Genomic DNA, 8,691 nt, shown 5'->3' with positions numbered 1-8,691 from the left:
AGAATAGGAACTGGGAGGAGAGAACAGTCACCTGCTGGGGGGAGTGCCTACTGTGCATCAGGCCCTGCGCCGGGCATCTTGACCACATCCTCTCATTTATCTCCACAACCACCCACGGGAGGTAGGGACTCTGAGTTCGGGTGACGTTCTGCTGTAAAAGAGGGCCCCAAATTATCATGGCTTAAACACACCAGAAGTTACTTCTCATGCCAAAGGCTGGAGGCCTGGCTTGCAGGGTGGGTAAGGCAGCTCCGTTCTACAGAGCAGCTTCCGGGTCACGGCTCTGCTGCTCCTGGGGCCTTCCTGCTGGCCAAAGGTGGCAGCGTGTGCATCTCGGGCAGCAGGGCAGAGGGCGTGAGCCAGCAAGAGACAACGGATGCACACCAGCCATCCCCTCAGGCCAACCTCTGACTCTGCTGCTCCCACCCCATGGGGAGCCCTCGGTCCCGGGACACCTAGCTGCAAGGGAACATGAGAAATGTGCCTTCTGTTCAGGGCATTGTGTGCCCAGCTAAAAGTCTATGATGGTTGAGGAAGTGCAGAGAGTGCTTCGGGAAGTGGCCAGGTACTAGACAGATGAGAGAAACAGGGCTCAGAGAATGAAGTCCTTTGTCCAAGGTCGCCCAGCTATGAAGGGGTAGGGCAGGACCCGACCCCACGCTGCCCCCGGGAGCTATGGTTACAGTCACACAGAAGGCGGCAAAGCCACAGGGCAGCTGGGGCAGGAGGCTTCTCGGGGAAAGTGAGAGTGCCGCTGGGTCTCCTGGGTTAGGAAAAGGCAGAAGAAGGACATTCTAGGAGCTGAGGTCTGGAGGCTTGAGAACCATTTGGAAGAAAGCTTCCTTTCTGGGGGCAGAGACTTACCAAGTGCTCTCTGGCCACTGGGGGCTCACGCCTGGGAGAACTCACTGTTTATAAGGCTATTTCTCATCGGAGCTCCTTTGGAGTGGGGTGGCCATCTTCAGGTTTTTCCTGCTCAACACTTGTCCCCCTTCTTCTGGGGAGGTCAGCTGCCCCTAATTTCAGCCCCAGTGGTTCGAGAGTGGCTGACCCAACCAGGCTCCATGGGAGCCTCTGGCTGGGACCCTTTGTGGACAATTCCTCGGCTGGGACTGCCACTTGCAAGGATGGGTGAGCCTGGGCCTAGGGGGCAGCATGTGGAGAAGGCGTGCGTGGGGGTCAGGCCAACACAGGCAGGAGCAGAGGCATCTCATGGCGAAAGGGAGGCTGCATCCTGCTGTGCTCAGAGCTGCCCTGCACAGGTGAGCTGCACAAGCCAATAAATTCCCTTTCTGCTGCAGCCAGTTTGATGGGTGTTCCTGTCACTGCCACCAGAAGAGTAACTAACAGAGGTAGAGACGTCGGGCCTCTTTTTACCACCACCCGGGCAGGGGTGGTCGTGGGGGAGGGTGGGAGAGTATTGTGTGTTTTATTATAGTAGGGCCCTGCAGACTCCAGTACCTGCATCACTCTGGGACTGAACTCGATAAAGCACACATTCCTGGGCCCCAACTTCCAAATCAGACCCTCCGGAGACAAGGCTGGAACTCTGTATTTCTGTCAAGCACTGCAGGGGAGTCTCATGGCACCCAATCTGAGAACCAGTGGCTGAACTGGGTGACCTGGGATCCAACCCAAATCCTGCCGCCAACTTGGATGTTAAAAAGTCTCTCTAGATTTTCAGTAACAAGAGAACAGAGCCCTTCCACTGACTGGTTGTTCCCCGTGTGCCTGGCACTGTGTGTGTGAGGAAACGCTTTATGTGCACGCCCTTATGCAATCCCGCAACAACTGAACATCTTTAAGGAAAGAAATGGAGGCTCTGAGAGGCTGCCTGACTTGCCTCATGTCACTGCTGGTGAACCTGAAACCAGTTCTGTCTGTCCCAGAGTCGCCACTAGTCAGCACGGCGCTTTAGTGCCTATTGTCTTTCCAATGGAAATAGAACTTCTTGTTAGGCACAAGGCTTTTCATCTTAGAAAAGGATCTTGAGGGGGCCCTGGGTGGCTCCATCGGTTAAGCAGCTAAGCAGTTAAGCGTCTGCCTTCAGCTCAGGTTGTGATCCCCAGGTTCTGGGACTGAGCCCTGCGCTGGGCTCCCTGCTTAGCGGGGAGCCTGCTTCTCCCTCTCCCTCTGCCTGCAGCTCCCCCTGCTTGTTGTGCTCGCGTCCTCTCTCTCTGTCAAATAAATAAATAAAATCTTTAAAAAAAAAAAAAAGGATCTTGATTCTTCCCTACCCACCCCCCATGACTCACGTGAAGACTTAACAATTCTGCCTCCCGATGTCGCTGGGGTACATCCTCTCCTGTCTTCACTGCAACTACCCCATGCTATGTCACCACTGTCTCTTGCTTGTAATAGTCTGTGTTCACTCTAGTCTTCCTCAGACCTGCTCTCCACACTGTATGAGAGTAATTTTGACACAATCTCATCTCTTTGTTAGGAAATATCACAGACATTCAAATAATTATGCAGAATACTATAAAAACATGTCTTTACCACCAGGTTAAGGAATAAAGTGCTTATTTCTTGAATCACAAAGCTCAGGAACCTTCCCTGGCTTCCCCTTGCTCTTGGGATTAAAGCACAGGAGGCCCTGCCTATCTGGCCCCTGCTTCTCTACACCCTGCTCACAGCCCTTTACTCCGCTCCTGCTCTGCCGGCCTTGATGTTCTCTCATACCACAGGCTCCTCCTTCAGGGCTGGCGCACCTGCTGTTCCTCCTTCTGAAATGCTGTGCCCGCCAGCTGGGTCCAGCTGTTCCTTCTCATGCTTGGCTCTGTCACAATGGCTTTTCCTTTAGGATGGTCTCCCAACACCCCCAGACCAGGCCGCTCCAGGTGCCTGCCCCATGCACACCTACCCACAACACTCAGTTCTTGGCTCACTGCCCATGTCTCTCACCAGACTGAATTGCATGAGGGCAGGACCTCTGTCTCCCCAGGCCTGGTGCAGAGTAGCTGCTATAAATAGTCCCTGAATGAAGAAAGGTATTAACGAGTTTCCAGCTTTCGCAACCCCAGTATAATAGGCAACATTCATTCACTTGGTGCACATTTATGGAGTGCCTACTGTGCTGGGCTAACATTTCATTTTAAAAATGTATCGTTTGCCTTAGTAATAATGATCTGCCTCAGTTTCCTCATTATTCAGTAAAGCGGGGATCGGAGTACCTACCTTGTGCTAGGGCTCAGCACAGAGCCGGGCACTCACAGTGAGGCGGGAGGGATGGCGGCCAACAGGCAGCGGGTTTTGCACGCATCACCCATCTTATGCTGGGTCTTTTCTTGGGCTCTGGCCAGCAATGTCCAGTTTCTTGAGCCACACCAGTTTGTGCTGGTGGCCCCGTTTCCTCCTACCCTCCAACTTTAGGCTATGACTGCTCATTCAGAGGGATTACAGAAGCACTGGAAGGTGCTCAATGCCTTCCTATCTACGTGGGGAAATTCACTCCTCTGCTGTCAGAGAAGGAAGCGGGGGGGAAAGGAGCACATTGAAACAACCTCTCGTACAATTCCACCCCATCGGCCACCAGAAGGTGTGGACTGGGCTGGACCACAAAGGTGATCTGTGAAGACTTTTCCTGGGAAACACAAAGATATAGGTACTTGAATAATATAACAGTTGATATTTGATAGTAATTTTAAACCATTTTATTGAGAAGCTGCTTTTTTTCCTATCACTCACTCAGTAAGTCGATGGAAAACATAAGAAGCCCATTTTGGCTAAAACTAACAGAAAAGTCATTCAAACTGACCTATATAATAAGGGAAATTTGTCTCTTTACTGAACTAGTCCAGTAGTAGGATAGGTGTCAGGTATGATCTGATCAAGACTGGCTGTTCCTCTGCTGTTCTCTTGACCCTGCTACTTTCCTTGGGCTGGTTTTCTCCTCAGACTAGTTTCCTCCCTTGCTGCAAAATGTAGCAGTTCTAAGGTTCACACTGGCGTATCATAACTTCTAGAGAAGAGGGGACTTCTTGGTGCTGCCCCCACTCCCCAATCAAAGGATGGTCCTGGGCTTCCTTCTGTTTTGATTAGACTAATCTGGATTGTCTTTCCACCTCTGAACACACTCTGACCAGGGGAACACTGTGTGCTAGGTGGCTCAGGCTGGGCTGACCATTCCTAAACCACTGTCTCTGCCAAGGAGTAGTGACTTAAATCCACTCAACTTTTGCTTCTATATACCAGGAGAGGATGGGGAGCAAGTTAGAGAGGCAACCGTACCGTCTAAACAGTTGGGGAATATCAGGGCACTTGGGTGCCTCCGTCGGTTAAATGTCCAACTCTTGATTTTGGCTCAGCTCATGATCTCAGGGTCGTGAGATGGAGCCCCACGTTGAGTTCCACACTCAGTACTGAGTTTCACCCTCGTAGAAATAACCCTGAAGCCCAGAAGGGTGAAGAGACTGTTCTGACACCTCTAATGTCCACTTAGGACATATCAGCCACTCAATAAATATTTGTCTTTGAAGGAAGGAACGGAGGGTATGTTGACCTGTAATCAGATAGGTTACTGATAGGTTATTGCAACTTAATGTCTGACACGTCTAGACATGTACACACTCACAAATACAGATACGTGCTCATAAATTCAAAGAAATGACCTAGAAGAATACAGAAGAAATGAAAGACCAAGGGAGACCTGGCATCAAAATGGTCCCGGTTCCTGGTTCTGACTCAGCATAGTTCCATCGCTTCCTTCCTTGTCTGTGCCTGGTCAGTGAGGTCAGGCTCCTATGATCAGCTACTAACCAGGGGCCCAAGGGTCAAGCAAAGACATCTGTAACACACAGGGACACCAAATTGGGTGCCAGTCTTGCAAATGCGCATCTCGAATGAACCAATCTACTCTCAAACACTGTTGCTGGAAGGCAGGTTGGCAAATTGATGTATCAAACTTAACAAAAAGCACATAGATTTACCCTTGGAGCCAGCAATACCACTTCTGTGGACCTATCTCAAAGACACTGGGCCAGCAACTTGGAAAGATGAATGTGCCCGTGGCTTACCACTGCACCACCGTGAGAGCACAGGCTGGGAACTGCCCGTGTCCACTGGCAGAGAACTAGTTGAATAAAGTATGTACATCTCACCCTGGAAGATCACGGAACTGGAAAAGGGCAAGAGGAGCTCAAATACTGCCATGAGATGGGCTCCAAGAGAAACTGTTAAGGAAAAATGCAAGGTGCAATCAAGTGTGTGATATCCTTCCATTCTCCAAGAAACGGGGGGCCGAGGAATACACAGATGTATTTACTTCTATTAAACACGCACATGTGCACACACACGTGCACGCACACTTAGGAGGATGAACAAGGTGAGGTAAGGACAGGGTAGAGAGGGCGGGGGGAGAAGCTAGACTTCTTTGAACATATCCTGCTTTGTGTACTTGACTTTGGGACCATGTAATTATTTTATCCTTAAGGACAAAAGCCAAATTAAATAAACATAACTTAAAAAGAATCGTCTCAGGGGGGCGCCTGGGTGGCACAGCGGTTAAGCGTCTGCCTTCGGCTCAGGGCGTGATCCCGGCGTTCCGGGATCGAGTCCCACATCAGGCTCTTCCCCATGAGCCTGCTTCTTCCTCTCCCACTCCCCCTGCTTGTGTTCCCTCTCTCGCTGTCTGTCTCTATCTCTGTCGAATAAATAAATAAAATCTTTAAAAAAAAAAAAAAAAAAAGAATCGTCTCAGGTGACTTTAAAACAGTAACTGGTGCATCCCAGAAGGACTAGAAATGAATCTAAGGACAAAAAGAACTGTAAAAAGAAAAACTAGTAGTCATATTGTTAATAATATTCATATTATTGGGGCACGTGGGTGGCTCAGTTGGTTGAGTGTTCAACTCTTGATTTCAGCTCAGGTCATGATCTCGGGGTCCTGGGATCAAGCCCCGGTGTGAGTGTGGTGTGTCTGGCTCCTCACTCAGCACGGAGTCTGCTTCCCCTCTCCCTCTGCCCCTCCCCCCTCAAAATTTTTTAAATAAATTATGCTGATTATTTCCAGTCCAGATTTAGGACTATACAATTTTTACTTCTTTGATATTACAGTTATATCTCTTCTCTTAGCGAAAATCTTAGGTCCTAGCAAGAGTAACATAATTATTTGCTTCATCCTATAGTATATATAATGGTTTCAGAATAATAATATGAATATTATTTTGTGGTTTTTTTAAAGATTTTTCTTTCTTTTTTTTTTTTTAAGACTTTATTTTTTTGACACGGACAGAGAAAGCACAAGCAGGATGAGCAGCAGGCAGAGGCAGAGAGAAGCAGGCTTCCTGCTGCGCAGGGAGCCGGATGTGGGGCTCAATCCCAGGTCTCTGGGATCATGACCTGAGCCAAACGCAGGTGCTTAACCAAATGAGCCATCCGGGTGCCCCTATTTTGTGGTTTTTAAAAGATTTATTTATTTATTTTAGAGAGAGAGAGTGCACAAGGAGGGGAGGGAGCAGGGAAGCAGATAACCCACTAAGCCAGAGTCAGACACTCAGGCACACGGGGCTTGATTCCAGGACTCCAAGATCATGCATGAACACTCCGCCAAATGAACCACCCAGGCGCCCCAATAATATGAATATTAACAATATGACTACCAATATTATATAATTCAGGGTGGTCAAGTAGCAGGACAAGGGAAATTTCTCTGCAGAGACATATTCTAGGGAACGAATGAAGAGGGCGGGACGGACTCAGGGGATGGACATGGTGCAATCCCTAGTATTTTCACGTCATGAACTCATGGATTTCAGTATTTTGCTGAGTGGATATCGGGTATGATAATGATATTACACTTACGGTTTTAAAAATCATTTTTTAGAAGTACAAACTCAAGTATCTATAGGTACAGTGCTAGCTCGGGCATTTTCCACGACGATCGTGTTGCAGGGGGATGGAGAGGACACACGCTTGGCCCCGAGCTGGTGATGGCCGAGGCTGAGTGGCAGCTGCAGGGGGCTTCTGGACTCTTATGTCTACTGGCGTGTAGATTTGACATTTTTCCAGAGTTAAAAAAAAAAAATCGACCTCCCTTTTGATTCACAACTTGACTTCATGGAATTCATTCAACACCTAGCACCTGTACTGAACACGCGCACACCTCAGTATGGGCAACAATCTTATTTCCAGCATGATTTACAGCAGCAAGTAACCTGAAAATCCATCCATACGCAGCTAATACGTAACAGAAAAGCTATGTAAAGGAATACTGGGCAGCTCTGAAAAGAATAAGGCATGAGTATGTACGCATAATATAGGAGGATCCCCAAGATTTGTAGTGTAGGTTAGTAGACTTACGTAAAGCAAGATGTGCAAGTGTGCAAAAAATTAGCAAGGAAAAAAGGATCAATGTATCCTTATAAATGTACAGAATTAGGGATTGCTTGTCTCTGAGGAAGAAAACTGAGGCTCAGGAGACCTCCCACTGCCTTTCCTTTCTTACCCTTGAAAACAACTTTATAATCACATGCATGACCACTAGCTACTATAGAGAAACAGTGATAAACACCCGCCCTAGCCCTAGCGCCCAGATTCCATGAACACCAGAGCAGCTAAAGCTACTCTGAGCGAGCAGCTGGCCCTGGTAGGTCCACTAGGCCCCTTGAGGTCCAGCCCTTGATTCATTTCGGGGCGGTGGCCCCTGCCGCTTCCTTCTGGCACAATCATAAAGCTGTGTGAGGGCCCACTGAGCTCATTTCCCTCTTTTGGCAACAATTCAGCAGGTACTCCTCAATCTGCACTTGAGGAACCAGGGCTGGGAACATGGCTTATTCTGAGAACAAACGTTTCTAGGTAAATACTGACAGTTCTGCTGGCGCAGAGCGGGTCCCTGTGTTGGATCATGATAAGCCCCCCCCTTTTTCTATTGTACTTCTGACTTCACAATTCCCTACTTTCAACAAAGGAAGAATGTTTTTTAAATAAGCTTTTTGAAAAATTAGAATCAGGGGTGGAGATGAATGAGTTAGTTCTGTAATATGCTAATATGGGATGTCTGCAATATATAGTTAAGGAGTGAAAACAATGTTTCAGTACCTTTTATGTTAAAAAAAAAAAGCTGAAGTAGGACGCATACTCACACATGCTGGTGCATGCACGGCATGTCCCTGAAAGGTGCACAGAAAAACAGGAACAGCCTCATCTGGGGAGTCATGTGGGGGCACGGCTTCATCTGGGGGGTTGCGGTGAAGGGAAGATTTACTTTAACACTGTCTGCAGCTCTGGAAAATCATTTACATATATTATACCCCCCAAAATAAATTCATTTAGAAGATTAAAAATGCTAAAGATAGGGGCGCCTGGGTAGCGCAGTGGTTAAGCGTCTGCCTTCGGCTCAGGGCGTGATCCCGGCGTTATGGGATCGAGCCCCACATCAGGCTCCTCTGCTATGAGCCTGCTTCTTCCTCTCCCACTCCCCCTGCTTGTGTTCCCTCTCTCGCTGTCAAATAAATAAAATCTTAAAAAAAAATGCTGAAGATATTAATTTATAACTCTTTGTTGAGACTGTATAAAATGACTTTTCTTTCAGTTTCCTGGTTAGCTTGGTGTTCCTTACAGAAAGCCTGTGGATCTTCATTGAGTAGGATTTTGTAACAGTGCTTTTCACAAATTCTACTTTTCGTTATCAAGTACTTGATGGTAAGGAAATGAAGTTCTTTAAATTTTTATTTTCATGATTTTTAAAAAAAT

The sequence above is a fragment of the Ursus maritimus genome, unplaced genomic scaffold, assembly GCF_017311325.1.
Source record: "Ursus maritimus isolate PB19 unplaced genomic scaffold, ASM1731132v1 scaffold_33, whole genome shotgun sequence".
NCBI classification, from domain to species: Eukaryota; Metazoa; Chordata; class Mammalia; order Carnivora; family Ursidae; genus Ursus; species Ursus maritimus.
This window is presented reverse-complemented; position numbering follows the sequence as displayed.